Source organism: Ammospiza caudacuta, chromosome 12 (assembly GCF_027887145.1).
Source record: "Ammospiza caudacuta isolate bAmmCau1 chromosome 12, bAmmCau1.pri, whole genome shotgun sequence".
NCBI classification, from domain to species: Eukaryota; Metazoa; Chordata; class Aves; order Passeriformes; family Passerellidae; genus Ammospiza; species Ammospiza caudacuta.
This window is the reverse complement of record NC_080604.1, coordinates 19869880-19890587: the sequence shown is the minus strand read 5'-3', so window position 1 is coordinate 19890587 and position 20708 is coordinate 19869880. Positions and strand designations below refer to the sequence as shown.

Below are 20708 nucleotides of genomic sequence, written 5' to 3'. Positions count from 1 at the left end.
AAGCCAGCACCTGTCTTTGTCCCACAGGTTCTCTGCACCAGCTGGTCTCACCATCTTTCCATCAGCAATCAGAGTTTCCAAGCCAGGGTTTCCAATAAAACGTGGTCCATCGTCCTTGTGCCATCACAGATTGGTTTTGTTTGGAAGGAACCTTAAAGTTCATCTCTTTCCAAGCCCCTGCCATGGGCAAGGACACCTTCCACTAGACCAGGTTGCTCCAATCCCCATCCAAGCTGGTCTTGAACACCTTATAAAGGAGCTCCTCTAACAAATTCCAAAGGTATTTTTGACAAGAAGCAAAAAGGGAGAAGAGCGTTCACTGAAATCTCCCTCATGCTCCTCTAACATCAACCCACTTCCACAAAAAAATAAAGAAGAAACAAATCCTAGTTACACAAGACTTTGACTTCTTGATCCCCAACAACTTCCTGGTGCAGAATTAACACAACAACAACTTCCTGGTGCAGTATTTACACAAAAATCCCCAGCGTGTTTTGGACGCCAGACAGACGGAAAAGTTGATGTCTTCTGTCTAGAACTCCTCTCACACTTGGTTTTCATGCCATATTTCTTGGCTGCCTACACTCATGTTAATCTGCTAAAATCACTTTACCCACTTGGAAGGCAACGTTTCAGTGGTAGTCAGTTCTATTATTCATCACACAGGCAGCTCCATGACTGACTGACTGCTAATTATCCTTCCCTGCACCGCACCGACAGGCGCAGTCACGGCAGCAATTTATTCCTCCTCCCATGGAGCCACAAGGTGGGAGCTGAGCCCCATTGAAGCTGGTGACAAAGGCCCCACAGGTTCCAGCTGTGCTGGGAATTCATCTTTTAACAGGAAGAGACCTGCCTTAGGTGTTGTTTAGTGTGTGATGTCACCATCCTGAGATAACAGCTGACAGGAGGAGACCGCGCACGCTGCCAGTGGGGGCACAGCTCTGGGGGCTCTGCTCGCTGTCACATCCCTGTCACAGGGCCAGACAGGATTGTCCCACATTCCCTCCCAGCAGGGAACAGCCTCAGGTCTGCTCAAACCCAGTGTGCAGTTGCTGGGAACTTTGGGGTGATGGAGAAATCCCATTTACCTTTTCAGTTTTTTCAGACCCAGGGAGACACAATCCTCTCTGCAGAAGGAGTTTGGGACAGCTGGGGCAATGTAAATTCCCGGTGTAAATTCCCACTGCTCCTGAATTTCTTTAATAGAAGCAAGAGCCAAAAGGACAATAAATAAAGTGGCAAAGCAAACTTTCCCTGACTTCTTTTCTGTTCACCATTCGAGACATGCTGGCAAAGGAGGGAACGCAGAGAAGATGAACATTGTCCAAAATGCTCACTTCTTCCACAACAAGTTGTAGTTTTCACTGGGAAATATTTTGTGTATGTAAATGAGAAACAGAAAATGAAATCCTAGCATTGATTAACACATTTCTGAATCACAACAGGCTTTAAGGATAATTTTGCTGCTTTGTTTGGGGTTTTCAAATAAGCTATGCTGACTTGTCCTTTCACCTTGTTCTAGTGCCTCAATCTCCCTTACTTACACAAAAAAAAGTATCTCATTTTTGCATCTTTTACTCCTATAGGGAAGGGGAGGGGAGGGGAAGGGGAAGGGGAAGGGGAAGGGGAAGGGGAAGGGGAAGGGGAAGGGGAAGGGGAAGGGGAAGGGGAAGGGGAAGGGGAAGGGGAAGGGGAAGGGGAAGGGGAAGGGAAGGGAAATCTGTCTCCTGAGTGCAGCAGAATGAGGAGCCAAGCAGTCTGGAGCAGGTATTTGGGAGCAGCAGGTTTTGAGCAGCAGGTTTTAAGCAGCCACCCTGGTCAAAGCAAGCTGAGGGTTATTGGGAGTAAATCCATCTTTCTCATGTGGTGTACTAAGTTCAACTTGATGAATTTAAAGGTCTTGGTCAACCTGAATAATCTCTGGTTCAAATGAAAAAAATCCTCTGTGTGCAAGTTACATTTCAAGAACTTTACCCTAAAACAGATCCTCCAAATATATTAAAAAACTATTCAAGCCAAATTCACAGCCCAGTCCATGAGATTTTATTCAAATGTATTTTTCTGTTCTCTATATAAACTGATTTCCTCTTGCTCTCTTTTGTTCTGGGCAAGGCTCATTTTCCCTGTGCTATTCCAGTGCTACCAAAGCAGCCAGGCAACCTCTGAGGACAAGGAAAATCCAAGCTCCTCATTCAGGATCAGTCTCTGGAGCATCTAAACCACTGAAGCCTTAAACAATCTGAATTTCCTTTTCCGAAACCTCCTTATACTTGTTTTTTTAATGCAGAAAATTATTGCTTAAATTACCAGCAATTCTTATATATTGGAAGGACAAAAAGAAGAATGATAAAAATAAATAATGATTCCTATTGATATAGGCTATAACAAAGTGGTGTAAGTAGAGATGGGTTGTTAAAACTTCCTTGAAATACAAAGTAGAATCCACCAGAGCAGCAGACCAGATTAAAAGTAGACAGCGAAATAAATAAATAAATAAAAATCAATGTGCACTGTACTGGTTGTTTGCGAAATTAGACAATTAATTCTGTGTAAACCAACCTATCAGGAAGGCACACTGTGGGGATTCAGAGAGCTGATATTGCAGTACACTGGATCAGGGAAGAATGCTTTAATGAGATCCCTGGAGAGTCTCCATGGACTTGGACCATCCTCTCCAAAAGATCATTTTTACCCCATTTAACTGCCAGTGTGTTGTGCCTCTGATACACACATGAACAAAAAGAAAGCAAAAAAAAAACAAAAAAAAAGAAAAACCTGAAGAAAACCTGCAAATAAAGAGCACTATTAACACAATGACCAGGACCAATGAGAATGGTGCTTTTCAGGCTCAAAAAAGACATTATGTCATTTTCAACACATAGCAGCCATCAGAAAGAGCATCTGTGTATTAAACCACTGCACTTAAAGCCATTTACAGCCAGAGTAGCTGCAGCATAAAAAAAGCTTTTACACACAGGAGGGTGTAAAAAAAATCTATAATAACATTAATAAAAAAATAAAATCACATTGTGCTCACCAGAACAATCTGCAACCTGGCTTTTATTAAAATTTGATTTTTCTTTAAGTAAAGACCTAGGGTGGAGCTTGCCAAGTGCAATAAATGCCCCAGTTCAACATGATTTTTTCAAATAAACTGGAGAAAACAACCTTGAGCCCCAAACCCAAAAGGGTTGTATTTCAAAATGATCACTTGCTGTAAAATAACAGCTGGAAAGCAGCAAGGCAGAATGTTTTGGTGAGGAGCTGAGCAGTGGGGTTAGAAGCTGTTCTTCTGTTTGCAGATTCTCTGTCAAGACATGTACAACCACATTTATGCCTTCAGTCTCAGCAATCAATACTCTCAGCTTCCAGAAATCTTTTCCAGGGAAGCCTGTGGATTTTTCTTACTCTTGTCTGCTTTACAGAGGTGTTTCTGCAACAGAGGCCTGAGATCAGAGAGGAAAATACCCTGAAAATTTGAAATGAAGTGCAAATAAATAAACAAGCCAACAGAGAAACCCTTGGAAACATTTAGGCCAGCCTGTAAATTAAGATTAATTCTTTTCTCTCAAACTCTACTGTCGCAGACATCTTTTTATGAAAAATCCTTTCCTTAGGATTTTTCCTCCTGAGAAGCTGGGAGGCCTCAGGAACAAAATGCAAACAATGGTTATCTGCTGCTGTGGGATGCAACAGGTGCATCTGGGATTGGTCTCGTGTGGTTGTTTCCAATTAATGGCCAATCACAGTCAGCTGGCTCGTACTCTTTGTCTGAGACACAAACCCTTGTTATCATTCCTTTCTATTCTTAGCTTAGCCAGCCTTCTGGTGAAACCTTTTCTTCTATTCTTTTAGTATAGTTTTTATGTAATATATATCATAAAATAATAAATCAGCCTTCTGAAACATGGAGTCAGATCCTCGTCTCTTCCCTCATCCTCAGACCCCTGTGAACACCATCACACTCCTCTATTAGACCTTATGCAAGGACCAAATCTCTGCCTCAGCAGCACAAGGTGCTGGACAGCTCTAACTGAGAGACCAAAGTTTATTTCCAGCAGTGCCGTGTTTTGGAAAATCAGCAGGTTTGGGAGTTGATGGGTTAAGGAGTTGACAGGAACACTCAGGGCTGAATGAATGCAAAGCGCCTGAATTCTCATTGCGCTGCTCCCATTTCACGTGGCCAGCTGATGGGACGCCCCAAAATCCTAAAACAAAATCCAAACTCCAGGCTGGGAGAGGCCACCAGGAGAATTCCCATGGACAGGGAATTCCCACCTCCAGAGCCTGCTCTCCTCAGGGGAGCGCGCTCCAGCCTGCTCTAATCACCCCTAATTGATTTCACACCACCAGCAAACCCAGAAAGAGTTCAAACACAGTCTTTGAGTCCTAAGGTTTACACGGGCAAACATTTGTTTATCTGTCAGCTGTGTAATCCCAGGGCCTCCGCAGAGCCTGGGACAGGCTCTTAAGGAGCTTTCTCCAGTTTTGATTAGCTGGCTGCGGAGCCAGCCCTATAAATATTCCTAACATTTGCACCCCATGGACCGAGTGCTTTGTCGAGCGCACTAATTGGTTCACAACCCCTGCTAAGTATCGGCCCTATCATCCCCCACTGCCAGGGGCTACGATCATCATTAGCCAAGCGACAATCTCCGGGAGAATTTGGGCTCCTTAATCTCCCTTCTCCCCGAGGACATCAGACTCATCGTGGGTTAAAGCTCTCCGAGCTGGCTCTGCTCCTTTCCGAGGCTGGACGCTCAGCGCTGAGGGAAAAACCACCTGAACGTGGGGGCACAAAGGAAATTTGTGGCCACGTCTCGAAAAAGGTGATCCAGAGGGAGAGATTTTGGTGCAGGGAGACAATTGCTGCCTGCACACACATTTCTGCAATTTCATTATTTCTAAGAGATGTATGAATTAACTGATGTCAGGTGGAAACAGTCCTTGATCAGCATCAAACCACAGAGACCCCAAAACATCCTGGATGGGAAAGTTCTGGGGGCTGCAGAACCCTGAGAGGCAGCAGAGCTGGGGACAGGAGCATCAAACCACAATGACCTCAAAACATCCTGGATTGGAAAGTTCTGGGGGTCACAAAACCCCTGAGAGGCAGCAGGGCTGGAGACAGGAGCATCAAACCACTCTGACCCCAAATCATCCCGGTTGGGAAAGTTCTGGAGCTGCAGAGCCCTTCAGAGCCAGCAGGGCTGGAGACAGGAGCATCAAACCGCTCTGACCCCAAAACATCCTGGATGGGAAAATTCCAGGGGCTGAAGAACCCCTGAGAGGCAGAAGGGTTCAGGACAGGAGCATCAAACCTGTGACCCCAAATCGTCCTGGATGGGAAAGTTCTGGAGCTGCAGAACCCCTGAGAGCCAGAATGGTTCAGGAGAGGAGAATCAAACCACACTGACCCCAAAACATCCTGGATGGGAAAGTTCTGGGGGCTGCAGAGCCCTGAGAGCCATCAGGGCAGGGGACAGGAGCACTGCAGAGGGAGGAGCAGAGCAAGAGGTGAAACACACGCCAACTGCTGGAAGAAAAGGTGAAAAGGAGAATAAAAGTGGGGAAATGAAAGGCAGACTGTGAGGAGATGTCATGTCCTCAGTCAGGCAGAGCCCGCACAAAGAGGAGCAGCTCCAGACAAGGCAGACCTGACCTCGTCAGGGCTGGGACAGGAAAATGGAGATTTAGGCAAGGAGGTTCCTCTGTGCTCTGTTTCATCAGGAAGAAAATTCTGCTCTTAAACTTGGGACATCCTTTCACACTTTAGATCCTTTCATGTTCTTCATCCTTTCATGTTTTAGATCTGGAGTGTTAAGGTTTGCTTTTTTTTTTTTTCCTTTAAAAGCCATACAAATCTCAGACACCAATTTCCTGGAATAGCTGAAAAATCCCCACCACGATGAAGAGGGACATCCTCTCCTCACTGCACCTCTCCCCATCCAAAGTGGGAGCAAACACCTTGGCAGGCACAAAAAGCCCCTCCTGGCCCTCTGAATTCCTGCTTGGACACCAAATTCTTCCTCTTAAGAACACCTGTGCTCACTGATGCTGGAGACTCACCTGATAAATAAGATGTTAAAGCACCAGTCACCGTCTGGAGGTGAAGGGGAAAAGGTAGAGGGGGAAATGCAGCTTGGCCTTTCTGAGGTTTCCAGAAGGGAAAGGGTTGTTAAAGAGTGAATGAAAGCAGCTCAGTGATGGACAAAGCCTCTCTTTTGTCCAAATTTGTACAAGGCAAACTCAAGCTTTGGTACCAGAGCTGCCCTTCTGCATGGAGAGTTTTATTTTCCTTGAGCCACACTGAGAAATCTCTGCAATTTGGAGCTTTGGAAAGCCTGCAAATTCACATTTAATTTGAAATTATATCCTCCCTGTTAAAAAATGCCTGGGGGGCAAGTCACTTATGAAAGAAAAAAAAAAAGGAAATATAAATCTGAATCTTCTTGTCTGCTCTGAGTGGTAACATCTGCCACTGAGAGTGCCAAAGACAGGATGAAGTTGTTCCTCAGAGAGGAGCACCCAAATAAAACAATATCCTAAAACAGAAGGAATCTGAACCCCCTCCCAGGCAACACCTAATTAGTAATTATTAGGAAGAAATAAACTTTGGTGTATGAGCTTTCCAGCACTTCTCATGTGCCCACACAAAGCAAAACCCCTCATCTTTATTTATAAATAGAAGATATAAAAGTAATTGTATGGGAACATTCATGAAAACACATTTTAGGTGTGTAATATCAAATTTCAAAGTTCATAGCTCAGGAATAATTCGAAACATTTCATATGCTCCACATTGAGCTGCTTCACTTGTGTTTGTTTCCCTTTCAGGCACATCAGATGTTGATGTACTCTGATTATTTCCAGGGAAGATAAATGTGATATCAGATTCAAGAGCCCAAGGCTAAAACCACTGCCTGTTGCACAAAATGGTTTTGAAACAAAAACAAAGCTATATCTATAGATGTATCTCCCAAATGATTTTATTTTTCCATGTACTGCCACCATGGTTAAACAATTCTGTGCAAAACCATGCAAATATAGTAATTTAACTAATTGTGTGCACAATTAATGCAATAAAAGCCCCAGTTTAAAGAGACTTTTCAAATAAACTGGAGAAAACGACCTTGAGCCCCAAACCCAAAATGCCTGTATTCCAAATATATAAATGTATTCCACATTTATATGTTCCACATCCAAATATATGTATTCCACATATATAAAAACATAAATATATAACCATAAATATATATATTCATAAATAAATATTTCATAAACACTTTATCCACTCAAATTTCAGCCTGCTCAGAAATGCCCAGGCCTCTCAGTTCAAAGCAAACAGTGAAAACCCTTGCAGGAGACAGTTACGGGATCATCCATCCAGGGAGACATTAATTTCCCATCCTTATATTTAGAAGCAACCTATGATCTAAAACATGAGGCTTCCTCAAGGGTCAGAATGGATTTGTTTCATTTGATGTCACTGAAGTTAAATTCCCCAAATAGCCCCTGGCCTTCAGGAGGAGAGGGATTCAATTGGATTCTCTGCTTTCCACAAAAATGAATAAAAATCACCTCGATTGGAAGCATCTGCTCAGCAGCCCAAGGTGCTCAGGGTGCAACTGAGATGAGGATTCTGTACAGAATGCCTCAGAAAGGGCTGAAAGAATTATTAATAATAATTATTAGCAATTCAGATGCGCTGATTTATTTTTGCCTTCGACGCAAAGCAGAACTGCACTCAAAAATTAGAGATGTAAAAAGGACTAAATAAGAAAAAAAAAAGGAAAATATTAAAGGTCCCTTTAAGAAAGGAATGAGAAGAATCCCCAGGATTTCATGCACAGATGAAGTGTTTCAAGGAATGGACATGACAGACACAAGTATTTATGAAAACAGGTGAGACAAGGTCAAGGAGCCACTGCAATGATCACGTTGGAATTAAGACACAGCACATTTAAAACAAGAGAGAAAATCACCATAATTACCTTTGTGACCCGTCTGACACAGGAAAAGTTATTGATACAAAGGGCAGGATGATTAGGAGAATGATTAGGTATTTCAAGTGCTAATGATGATGCTTTCCCAACGCAGGAGAAGAATTTATAAGCGCTATTGATCTCATGTTTCAGGATGGAAGTCATGCTGGAAGTGCTTGGGAAGAAGGGAAAATAAAATAATAAATAAAATAAAATAATAAATGAAATAAAATTTAAAAAATAAAATATAACATAAAAATAAAAATAAAAATTAAATTAAATTAAATAAAAATAAAAGAAAAGAAAATAAATAAATAAAAATAAAATAAAATAAAATAAAATAAAATAAAATAAAATAAAATAAAATAAAATAAAATAAAATAAAATAAAATCTTTAAGGGACAATTTGTTCCTTAATTGTGATGAGGGTTCAGGGGAGGAGGGAGGAAGGTTTGGGGCTTTTCCCAGGGTGTTGAGTCAAGTGGTATTGGTTACTAACAGGGAGAGGATTCCAAGTTAATTGGATCTTTAATCGGATTGAATGGGGTAATTCCTACCTCTCTGCATTCCTAGTGGATGTCACAATGGCAGGAGTTAAATGCTGAAGGGCTGCTCTGATTTGAGAGCAGCTTCCAGGGGATCCCGGGGCAAAGACAATTATTGGGATGTCCACTGAGAAAGAAAATGATCATCAAGGTGGATATATTGCAGCAGGATTTGGGAATAATTATTGCCCACTCAGCCAGTTCTTACAGGTAGGGCACACATCCTTTGCTTTGTATTTTTTTCCCCAATAAATCAGTTTATTCCCATTTAGCAATTTTCCTAGTTCCAAGCAGAGTATGGCCATAACCAGCCCAATTCCACACTCTGGTACTCAGTGCAAAATGTCCAAGGCAGAAACAGAGCTGCAAGTAATTGGAGCTCTAATTGATTCCAAAGAGTTGATGGTTTTGTTAAATAGTCCAAAGAAAATCTGTTCCTATTTCCACTGAAAAGATCCTGAAATAGTGACTCTCTTCCAGTCTGAAAACAATGCAGGGAATGTTGTTGAATACAGGTAACACCTTTGGGATGGAGTTGTGAAAATCCAGCATTATGTGAGTGATTTCCCTCCACACAACCATGGCAGAATATTCTCTGCTCTGAAAGTAAAGAAGAGTTTTGGAAATTTTTCTGGAAAAGTGATTTCCAGTCCTGGCTAAAGAGCTCCCATGATAGCAAAATCACTGACAGTGTTTAGGCATCTGTTTCACTTCCCTTATAGCTGAAGATCCACAGGAAAAAAACAGCAACAAAGTCACCTGGAGCATGACTGCACTGCCCCACAGAAAATACACAATATTGGGTGTAAATTAATGATTATCGCATTATTAATAGAGTAATAGAGTTGTAATAGAGTTACATGTTTCTTGGAAAAAAGAAGTCTCAATCACTGCTCTGGTGAAACAACTTCGGAGGACAAACATACAAAGAGAACCCATCAAAAATCCTGAGACCACTGAGATTTCCCTGTGGGATTTCCTTGGTGCCTTAAATTTCAGCTTTCATATTTCCCAGACTCTGCACTGCATTCTGTGACTCTGAGCTCCACACACAGCGTCAGCAGCTCTCCTCACAGCTCAGTCCCACAGAACAATCCTTGTCCAGCCCAGAACCAAGGACACCAGGGCTGCAGCTTCAGCCCAAAAAGTGCAAACAGCAGGGAATGGAGGGGAGCAACCTGGGAGGGTGGGACTGCATCACCTGGAGCTGGGATTGGACAATGAACCCCAACATGGAAATGGAGCAAAACTGATAAAAGTGTGAGAACTCCTGACCCTGATCCACCTTGGGTGGGGCCATGTCTGAGCTCTTGTACTGCCCAAGGTTTATCCTTTGAAGGACACACCTTCATTTATTTATTTTAATAAATCCTATTATTTTAATAAATAAATTATCTATTTACGCCTATTTATTTTAATAAATCCCTACTTTATTCCTTTAACTCTGTTCCAGGCAGCCTCTCAAGGCATCATCCCGAAAATTTGGTCCAATGGCAGAAATATAAAGTTCTTCATTTCCTTTAACTCTTGTGTGTGTGACACCGATGGCAGCAAAGTGGGGGCACTCAGGAGACCCCAGTGATGGAATGGGGACATCCCACCAATGCCCAGGGACACAGGGCATGCCCTTTGCTCCAGGGGAGGGTGGCACAACCTTTGTGGGACCCCATCCTCGGGTCCATCCCTGCTCTTGGCAGCTCCATCCTCTCCCCCAGCACTGCCAAAAGCCCAGACCACAAAGAGGAGGTTTCTTTATCATCATTAACAAAGCCCAGAATCCAAAATTGCTGTTTTGACTGGGAGACAGATGACTCCAGCTCTGCCAACACCCAAGGTGCTCCCAATGCCAAAACTCACTTTGCTCACACATATGCTGCAATACTCCGAAACAGAAGCTCTGAAACTCCTTTCTTTGTCCTTTCAGTGGTTCTGTTCCTCCTTTTTGTGCTTCCCATATCCCTTTTCTTTCTTCTTCCTTGACTGCCCTTTGAATGCTCACACATTTTAAGGCCTTTGCACCTTTCTATACAGCACAAAACATATCCAGCAACTCATGTTTGATTGTCACACAAGGTATCCAGTCTCCATCTGAACACATCACAGTTCATTACAGTGGTTAATCACAGATAAAACAACAACAAAAAAAGTCTTTAATGTCTAATTTAAAATTGTCTGGCTCCAGCTTGCAGCTATTGGATTTGATTTTTCTTTTCTCTTCTTGATTAAAAAGCTGGATATGCTTTCCCCATGAAAATACTTGTCCCTGTAATCAAGTCCCCTCTCAATCCTCTTTTTGATGAGCTAAGCAGATTGAGCTCTAAATCTCTCACTGCAGGGAATTTCCTCCACTCTTCAAATCAATATTGTGGTTATTTCCTCGACTCTCCAGGTTTGTAAACCCTTTCTTTCAGCTGTTGACACCACAGCTGACCCTGGCTTTCCAGCACTCTCATGGATTCAGATAAAATCCGTGTGCGAAAGGATCCTATTTGTCCTTCATCCTGCGGGGCTGCCCTTGGATCCCTCAAGTGTCCAGGGCCAGGTTGGACACTGGGGCTGGAGCAGCCTGGGACAGTAGGAGATGTCCCTGCCATGGCACACTGGGTGGGATTTAAGGTCCTTTCCAACCCAAACCATTCCATGATTCTGTGAAACAAGATTGATGCCAGTTCCACACACCAGCCTTGTTGGGATTGTTTGGTTTTAACTGAGGTTTACAGCACACCACATCCAACAGCAGGAAACCCTGACACAAACCTCACTCATCCTCATTCATCAAACCTGTAACTCCTCCCGTACCAGAGAGGCCCAAATTATCTCTATTCTTTATTTTCATTCATTCCTATATCAACTTTTCCATTATTTTTCTGGGACTGGTGCCAAGCTCTCCAGACAATCATCTCTGCCCTCTTCTGCTTTCCCCCTTTGCTCATGGGCTTCTCCTGCATTCCTGCAGAAGATACACAGGATAACGGAGCCAAAACCACTTTGCCAACATTGTATGACCCAGTCTTTTCCAAATACCATAACCAAGACTTTTCCCAACAGATACTGACAATCTGGCCTCTCCCTCCCACCCATCCCAGTTCAGCTGTCCCACAGGTACAGAGATGCCAAATCATGGGCTGAGAACAACACACGCCAAAAAGCCAGCACCAGAGCCTGCTCAGGAAAACTTTCAGAAGCCTCAGTGCTCTTCTTTAGCAAAATTTTGTAAATTTTACAAAATTTTGTAGAATTTTACTTTTAGGACAATTCAGCTTTGACCCATCTATGTATTTCATCTGAAACTGGAGTGATAGGATTCAAATTGAAGGACTAATGGGTTCAAACTGAAAAAATGGGAAATTTAGGTGAGATATCAGGAAGAAATCATTCCCTGTGAGGGTGTGGAGTCCTGGCACAGAGAAGCTGTGGTTGCCCCATCCTTGGAAATGTCCAAGGAGAGATTGGACACGGTTAAGCTACAACAAGAAGATCTTTACGGTCCCTTCCACCCCAAACCCCTTCGGAATTCTGTATGACATCAGCTCAGTGAGAAGTTTGTTTCCCAGGAATTCCCTGCCCCCAGGAGCACATTTAGGATCAGGAACTGATTGAATTTCAGAGGCAGCCCCTGGCTGGGTGATGCTGAGTGGCCTGGACAGGCTCCCCTCTCCAAGGTGTGCTGCAAATCGCGGATTAGCGGCTCCGGCAGCGCCCGCAGCCTCGCCTGTCTGACATCGTTTACCTGCCCTGAAATTACAGTTCAATTACTGCAGCAATATCTCATTCAGGCAGAACAAAGAAAGGGAAAATATGCAAATGAGCACATTTAAATTCACTTAATTTAAAGGCTTAAAATTTTTAAGGGCACTTTCCCTCTCCGGGGACATTTGGGTTCAGGGATTATAAAATACATAAAGCTATAAATGGTTAAATGGGTTGTCATTGCCTGAGCATCCAAACTTTGCATACATTATTCTTTTCAGTGACTGCATTATATAATTAGCAGGGAAAATACATAACATTCCTGACGATATCCTAGCCAGGGATAAAAAATTTGGTCTGACCACCCATTTCAGGGAGCTTTGTGCACAGACCAGCTCAGCATACATTTTGGAGGATCACAGTGGAAAAGGTTTGTAGGGAGAATACTGCTTATCTGCTGAATGCAAAGATTATTCCAATTTTTTTTTTGTGGTGCACATGATAAGATTGTGAATAACCCTCCAGGTTTGTTGCCTGTTGTGGTTTTCATGGTTGTTTTTTCATTAATGAACACTGAGGCATAATTTAATGCGCCAGAGATGAAATTTTCCTCTTGCTATGCAGCTGGAATTCTGTGAGGTTTCACTGCACAGGGATGTCTGACAGGGGGAATGGCTGACAGGGAAGATGTGCTGCTCTGGCAGGATAATGAGGTACAGTGCTCCAAAAGGCAGCATCCTGCTCACGGGGAAGGAGATGGCAGAAATTCCCTTTTCTTTAGGGGCTGCATCACCAAATTATTATTACAAAAAAGACAGAGAGGGACTGCTTGCAAGAGCATGCAGTGACAGAACAAGGGGGAATGGATTCAAACTGAAACAGCAGGTTTGGATGGGATTTTGGTGAGTAATTCCTCCCTGTGAGGGTGGTGATGCCTTGGCACAGGGTGCCCAGAGCAGCTGGGGCTGCCACATCCCTGGAAATGCCCAAAGCCAGCCTGGATGGGCTTGGAGCAACCTGGGATAATGGAAAGTGTCCCTGCCATGGCAAGGGGGAGGGATGAGATGATCCTTAATGTCCCTTGCACCCCAAGGCACCCTGTCCCTCTGTGATTACTATCTGGTGCCACCACACTGACTGCACTTCACCTTTAGCAAAGCTTTGTTCTGTAATCCCCTCAAACTGCTCCTTTTTCAGCAATTCCCTGGGATGTGATGCAGAGCGAGGCAAGCCCGAGCCTCTCCCAGCAGGTAAGCACTGTCTGGACAGGAATTAGCCCAAAATCGGGGTGAGCAGAGCCCTGGGCTGAGCTCTGCACACACACACAGACAGCAGGGAGGCTGCAGTTCCACAGGCTCAGCAGAGATCATCAAAATCCCAGGTTTAGGTGAGTCCAGCCCCACGCAGCCAATAACAGCAAGGTGCATTTGTCATGCAGGTGGTAAACCCTGAGCAATTACTGTGGATTTCAGTGCTAACCCTGTCAGTTTAATGGAGCAGGTATGGCTTAGCTCTGCACGGCTGGGACAGCCCTTTAATCACTGCTCCTCCTCACCCTACACGCCACTGCTGGCATCTGCGTGGCTCAGAAAACAGGAATACTCAGGGCTGTTTGCTGGGTATTTGTTCCCAGCCAAACCAGGAGACACTTGAGAGGAGTCACAGAGCTCCCAACTCTGCTGCCTGCAGAGCCCACGGGGATGGTGGAGTCTCCAAAATCCCAGATGGCTCCAGCCAGGGAAACTCAATCACCCTCAGCTGAAGCAGCCTCATTTGTATCAGTCAAGGGCCTGAGCCATTGCACCTCCTCCTCAAACTGCTGAGGCTGTAAATGAGATTTTCATCACTCCTGGGACAAAAAGCTGACTCTGCTGAGGTCACTGGGAGTTTGAGCATCCATTTCAGCGGCGCCATGACCTCACCAGTGCTCTCTGCCTGGGCAGTGTCCAGCCTGGAAGTCACCATGGATCATCCTAAAATATGTTAAATAAAACCTGCCACTAGAACTGGCGGATAGCAGTAGTTCAGTTCTGTGCCATTTTCCTCTGGCCAGATGCAACAAAAGGAATATTTATCTCAAAGGAATGGGGATGGTAATGAGCAATATTGCTGCAGTTTGACCAATGGCTTGGCAGATCTCAAAGCAAAACTGAATACAGCTTATTCCTGTAAAACTGAGTAGTAGTAGTAATAATAATAATAATAATAATAATCAGACAGAACCTCCTCTGACTTAGAACAGAAATCCTCTAAAATCTATCCTCTCAATGAAGTTTTTCTGGAACAAAGTCATTGGTAGAGTGATATGAAAGTGAAAAATAAAACACTGGGCCCTTATTCAGTACAGCACTTGAGCAATAACCCAAATTTTAGGTAATAAGTTCACTGAACTCAGCAAACATATTGTGGTTTGGAGTATTTTGCTTACAAAGAAGTAAAATCAACAAAATTAGACAAACAACCATGGATGCAAGTGTACATACAAACCTGGACCAATCCACACAAACTGCCCCAGAGGGAAGGATTTCAGTGATGGACAGACAGACCTACAAGATCAACCTTGGCAAAAACATGTGCCTGCTTCCAAATCTACAATCTCTTCTTATTAACCATCTCTGATTTCAGTAAACTGCAAAAACAATGGTGCATTCTGTAAAAAGAAAATAACCCATTGAGTTAATCACTCCCTTAGCTGAAGGAATTGTTGGGGATTTTTCTAACAGAAAATAAAATCTGCTCCCTAATAATAATAATTTCCCTTTCCCTATCAGCAGAGCAATCTTTCATCATCAGGACTGATTTTATTGGAAGCACTGGGGGTGCACACTGGCACCAGGCATTTTTTCCTGAGACATTGTTCCAGGTTTGCGTTGGGTTTAATGCTGGAGCAGCACGTGACAGGACGGAGAGCTGCATTTTTCAAATCTCCTTTAAAGCTGTGGGAAGACTCTCCTTGAAGGCAGCCCTCTCTCCTTTCAAGTGCCACACAAGCACAGCAGGCAGCATTCAAAGGCACCTCTTCAGTGTCAGCCAGCAGGGAAGGCTGACAGGGAACTGCTTGTGTCACACTCCAAAAGTCACCAAAGCAGACACACACTGAAAGGTGGATGGGCCCAATCTTTCCTTTTTTGCTTTTTTTTGCTTTTTTTTTTTTGTTGTTTTCCTACTCCTCTGAGTGGATTTCTGCCTTTCCCATTCATTCCAGCCAGGATGCTGTTCTGAACAGTGACTTCAACCTTGCAGAGTCATCCCATGGGCCTCCCAAAACACAGAGAAGCTTGAAATGAGATTTCTGAAAGTACCAAAATCATCAAGCTGAGCTGTAATGGGAGGTCAGAGGGCTTTGACTCACTGCAATATTTAGAGTTCTTAGGGACTGCAGCCTCATGCTCTCACTGCTTGCCTTGTTTGTAGCTACACTTTGTGTCCTTCTTACATGGACCAGGATCTGCACTTGGAAATCACACTGAAAACCACAGGCTAGTTAAGCTGTAACAACAATCACTACTTTTAATGATAAGCTGTCCTCCATCTGCATTTTATTTTTTGATCTTCACACGTCCAGGTGCAATGAGGGAAGAAGGGAACATCTGCTAGGGAGTGCTGAAACCCCAGAAAATATCATCAGCCCAGGCATCCCTCACTGTGTGCTTCATGCAGGGTGCCTGGACACGCTGGGAGGAGAAACCTGAGGCACCAAATATCACCAAGCACCTTCATCTGTTTATTACAATCACTAATCAGCATCTGGGAATGCAAATGCACTTACACAGGTCAATGAATAAAACAGAAGAGAGTAGCTAAGGGGAAAAAAAGATGCTAAATACAACAACCTTGAGTTTTGAGCACTGACTTTGGTACACAGAAACAACAGCGGGAAAACAACCCACAGCAAAGTCAGCCAAGCTCACAACTCTTCACCTAAGCTCTGTCTGAGCCTAGAAGGGCAATTAATTACACATAAACAGATTATGAACTGCAATAATCTATTATGAAGTACAATAATCTAATCTACAATAAGCCTAGGAACAGTGACAACGAGCTGGGATTTGGTTCAGTGTGGTCTCAGCAGTTCCTGTGGGCAACACCACAATGCCCATCTAGTCCTATACACAGTAAAATATTCAATAGTCAAGTTCTACAAAGAGAAGTACCTGGATTCCTTTTTCCCATTCAGAGGGAAGAAATCTTCCCTGCTGTTTAATCAGAGTGAATGCCATGACACCCTGCAGTTCTCCCAGCCCCAGCAGCCTTTCCTAGGCGCACTTTCAGCAGGATGAGGATTTGTCTCAATGAGCAGAGCTCAGAAGGGTGGAGATAAGCAGAGCAAAAGGGTGCTGGGAGCCCCAGGTGCACCCACCCACACTGCAGAGCTTTGCTCCAGCTCAGGATGAAAAGCCACTGGCAGCTGCAGTGCACAGAGGGAGCTCCTGAATTATCCTGGCTCCTGAAATATCCAAACTCACCCTGGGGTTCCCCGGCCCTGGAAGCCCAAGAGAAGCACAGAGAGTGGGCATGGGGTGATGCAGGATTCCCTCCCAAGGTGCAGCACACCAGGGGGAACAAAAAAGAGCCTCTGACCAAATTAGAATTCATTGAAGCCCATGTTGGCGCTCCAGGCAGATCATCACGATAACATCGATCTTCCCTCTGCTCTTTGAGTTATTCCCTTACCCAGCAAGATCTGCTAAGGACTCAGGGTGTGCTGTGAGGGGAAGCCAGCAGAGCTCCCCAGCCCTGTGGGCCATGGGGTAATTCAGACCCCAATCAAAGCACATATTCCAGGTTTCATTTCAAAGTGGAGCTCAGGGAAACCCCACAGACCTTGCAGGGTCTCATGGCTCATGACAGCACATTCAAACAGCACCTGGTGGATCAATTTCTTTGATAGAACTCGTCCCACTAACGATTTGGAGTTTTTTAGGAGTCTAACCAAGAAAGGACAATTGAAATTTATGATAAAACACTGAGCAAGCACCACCAGAATATGGTACAAGATTCCTGCTCTGTTTTCATTCCCCTGCTGTTCCCACACCCTGTGCTGGGACATCAATTTTCATTCTCCACCATTTAGGGTGGTTCTAGGGTGGGCTTTATGCTAGCAAAGAACCCACGATCTGTAACAAAACTGAATTTCTACTTTGCTGGACAAATACACCAAAAGAAATTGTGGCATCTTGGTGGGTTGCTAAGCAACCCAGAGCTCCAGTGTCACTTGTTTGTGATCAATTCAAGTCATTCACAGGGCTCTGAAGCACCAGCTCAGGAATTCCAACAAAATCTGTGCCTTGGGAAAGCCAGGGGGACTTCCTGACACACAATAACACTTTCTTTCCTCCAAGATAAACTTTGTAGATGTTCTTTTGATCTGTGTGGTATGTTAATCCATTATTCTGAACGTACTGCTAATGGGAAAAGCTATAATTAACCAACTACAGCATTGTAATGCGTGCAAGATAAACTGATCTAATTAGTAGTGTTTAAAGTAGTCCCTGTCCTCTCCCACCGGGGAAAGGAGCAGATCCTTTCTGATCACAGGAGCAACTGTCCCCAGCATCGTTTCATGTAAAGAATAAATTCCTTTTTGTTCCATTTTCCCCTCCCAAACAGAAGTGATGAAGTAAATTTTTACTGGCAAACAAGGTGGCCCCAGTCCAAGGCACTCGAGGTACACATGCAAGCTGTGAATAATGCAATCTTTCATTTAAATAAGGCTTATCTGTTGGCTTTCTTGGGGTGAAGAAGTGGACTGTTATACTTTCATGCATGAAGTTTAATTACTGAAGTAACTCATGCTAAATGCCCACAATGGTTGCACTCACTGAGTTAAATGTATATTGCTGAAGCAATATACATTTATTATGTACAAATAATAAAGTCTCTTTATTTCAGCCTTATATTCAAGATTCATCCCATCCCTATTTTGATAAAAAAACTATAACAAACGGGAAGAGTTTAAAAACAAATTGGTTTCCAAGCTGTGTGCTGCATATGGCAGAATTTCAACTCCTTGATTGCCGGCAGGTGTTTTTTTACTGAAGATATTTAATGATAATTTCATATACACTGGGCAGTATTTCTAAAGAAATTACCTCCTACAAATCTCGGTGTCCTATCCTGTGCATCTCATTTTAATGTCACATGATCTGGACTTGCAGTTCCTCTGCAAGCCAGACTCCACTGACAGCAGATGCTCAGCCTAAATGAGCACCAGAAACTGGTGAACCGGAATTTCCTAATTTTTGATTAATTTTTAATGAACCATTGAGAGAGAGAGGGCTTTATTTGGCTTGGGTTTTTTAGAAACACAATGAAAATTTATTAGTTTTAAGGCAGGGAGAAGTGTTAACACAGCAGGAGTTGTGCACTCTGGTATCTCTTATCAGAAGATAAGCAGAGGCACGTGGGAAGCAATGGCCAGAGGATGGCAAGCACAGCTCCAACGAGGGAACATTTCACGTTCAGAAACGGCCAAAAAATACATATTTATTTTAAGTACAGCTTTTCACCTCCTCTCCTTTCCTCGGACCTGGCTCTAAAACTGTAACATTTATTATTTCTTGCTTGTGGAATGGGATTTGGGGGAGCTACACAGCACTTATGAACTCAGTCACACCGAACCCTTGGCAATGACACAGAAATGCCACCTGTCACCACTCTGGTGAAATATTCCAAACCCACATTTCAAGCAAAAGTATTCCCAGGTAATGCTGAACACCTAATCCAACAAAACAGAGCTCGGCTCCATCCTACCCCAAAGGAAGCCAAGCATCCCCAAGGATGGAAGCGGCAGATGCAAAGCCCACGTACATTTGCCGTGTCTGACTACAGGAACGCAGAATCTCCTTGGGCTGCGTTGCCAAGCTCGCCGATGCTCTCCGATCGTGCGGCACCAATCGATAACACACACAGCCCAGCCACCGAGCCCAGCCATTCCCGCAGCGCTACACGGGCAATTACACCGCTTCCCAGGGAAAAAACACCAACAACCCGGGCACCGCGGGAATTAGTGAGGAACTGCAGCGAAACCACCCCAAATCCTCTCCGAAACCATTTGGGAAGCTGAAACAAGTGTCCGCCAAGATGCAGGACATCAGAATGGCAAACTTGAGCCCACCTAAAGCAGGACGGGACTGACACAGCAACCCCCAGGCGAGCCCACGGACCATGGCTCTGTCCCCTGGCCCTGGCCCTTGGTCCGTGGGTCTGTCCCTTGGTCCCTGGGTCTGTCCCCCGGACCATGGCTCTGCCCCCTGGCTCCGTCCCCCGGACATTCTGCGCTATCCCCTGGCTCTGTCCCCCGGTCCGTGGCTCTGTCCCCCGGTCCGTGGCTCTGTCCCTTGGTCCGTGGCTCTGTCCCCCGGTCCGTGGCTCTGTCCCCCGGTCCGTGGCTCTGTTCCCCGGCTCCCCAGGGCTCCGCACCCCGAAACTTCCCGCGGGCAGCGGCTCCTCCGCCCGGGGACCCCAGTGCGGGGAGAAGGGGCCGGACCGGCTCCCCGGGACCCCCCGATCCCCCCGCTCGCCCCGAGCCCGGCTCCGCTTCCCATCGCTGCGGGACCAGGTGCGGTGCCGGCAGCAGGAAAAGCAGTTTTCGAACCAGAGCGATAATAATAATAATAATAATTAAAGAGCGCTTTGGGAGCCGGGCAGGGCGGCCCCGAGGCCGGACACCCCCGAGCCCTCCCCGCTGCCCCGCCGTACCTTGAGCCCGGGCGGGCCGAGGGGTCCCGGTGGCGGCGGCGGCTCCGCACGCAGCCCCGTCCCGGCGCTCCGGATTAATCGCTCCACCCCGAAAAGGAAAGAAAAAAAAAAAAAAAAAAAAAAAAAAAAAAAAAAAAAAAAAAAAAAGGGGAGGTAGGTGGGGAGGGAAGGAGGGGGAGCGGAAAAACCCAACGCAACCACCCCAAAGCCAGCCCCGCTCCACACCCACGAGGAGGGAGAGGGTCCCTCCGTGACTGGCATCGCTATCTCCTCCGGCGGAGCTTGCGGGCAGCCATGGCAACGAGCCCCGCGCTCCCCACGGCCTCCCCCGGGCCGCGGCCACCCCCGCCCGGCCCCGGCCCCGCTCCGGGTCCCACCTGCCCGATCCGAACCCCTCGGCCGGAGCCGGCGGCACCTCCGCTGCTCCGGGCGGCACCTGCGGATGCAGGAGGGAGGAGAATGGAGCGAGGGGAGCCCCTGCCCGCCGCCAGCCCGGGGGGGCCGTCCCGCAGCCGGGCAGGTGCCCCCAGGGCCGGGCAGCCCAGAACCGGGCCGGGAGGAGCAGAACGGAGCGGCCGAACCGAGGGGATCCGGGATGCTCGGATGCTCTCGCTCCGCCGAAACCCGGGCGAGGAGAGCGAGGCGCTGCCGGGGAAGGGACCGTCCCCGCCTGCTCTCACCCCTCTCTGGGGTGCGGAATTGTCGCTGCTTTTCAGAGGAAAGGATGGAGATAATGAAAACCGCAAGTGGGTTTAGCCCTTCCTCCCTTACCCCTACTAAACCC

General features: G+C 45.5%; 1 protein-coding gene across 1 annotated transcript in view; it reads right to left on the bottom strand.

Moving 5' to 3' along the window:
* Window positions 1–20006, bottom strand: part of CHL1 (cell adhesion molecule L1 like) — a 130024-nt gene extending 110018 nt beyond the window's left edge. The window contains exon 1 of the mRNA XM_058813025.1: window positions 19925–20006. The gene's annotated coding sequence lies outside the window, so the exon portion shown is untranslated. The remainder of the gene's footprint in view (window positions 1–19924) is intronic.
* Between the last annotated feature and the right edge of the window lie 702 nt (window positions 20007–20708).